We start from the raw sequence: 727 nt of genomic DNA, 5'->3' as shown, positions 1-727 counted from the left end.
ATAGATAGATAGATAGATAGATAGATAGATAGATAGATAGATAGAACGACATAGAACGGTAGATAGATAGAACTATAGATAGAACGATAGATAGATTCATATTATATAGATTGATAGATAGAATGATAGATAGAACGGTAGATAGATAGAACGATAGAATGACTGATAGACTGATAGATAGATAGACAGATAGATAGACATTCATATTATAGATAGATTGATAGATAGAATGACAGATAGATAGATAGATAGATAGATAGAGCGAGATAGAACGGTAGATAGATAGATAGATAGAACTATAGATAGATAGATAGATAGATAGACATTCATATTATAGATAGATTGATAGATAGAGCGAGATAGAACGGTAGATAGATAGATAGATAGATAGAACTATAGATAGATAGATAGATAGATAGACATTCATATTATAGATAGATTGATAGATAGAACGACAGATAGAACGGTAGATAGATAGATAGATAGAACGATAGATAGATAGATAGATAGATAGATAGATAGATAGTAGCAAAACAGGATATTCATATTATAGATAGATAGATAGATAGATAGATAGATAGAACGATAGAACGATAGATCGATAGATAGATAGATAGATAGATATTCATATTATAGATAGATTGATAGATAGAACGACAGATAGAACTATAGATAGAACGGTAGACAGATAGATAGATAGAACGATAGATCGATAGATAGACTGATA

General features: G+C 29.2%; 1 protein-coding gene across 2 annotated transcripts in view; it reads right to left on the bottom strand.

Annotated features, from left to right (window-relative positions):
• Positions 1–727, bottom strand: part of LOC107671458 (exostosin-1a) — a 63,685-nt gene that overhangs the window by 13,446 nt on the left and 49,512 nt on the right. The gene's annotated exons all lie outside the window — the stretch shown is intronic.

Source organism: Sinocyclocheilus anshuiensis, unplaced genomic scaffold (genome assembly GCF_001515605.1).
Source record: "Sinocyclocheilus anshuiensis isolate Anshui unplaced genomic scaffold, SAMN03320099.WGS_v1.1 scaffold552, whole genome shotgun sequence".
In the NCBI taxonomy this organism is placed as follows: domain Eukaryota; kingdom Metazoa; phylum Chordata; class Actinopteri; order Cypriniformes; family Cyprinidae; genus Sinocyclocheilus; species Sinocyclocheilus anshuiensis.
The sequence above is the reverse complement of the archived record's forward strand: the minus strand, read 5'-3'. Positions and strand labels throughout refer to the sequence as shown.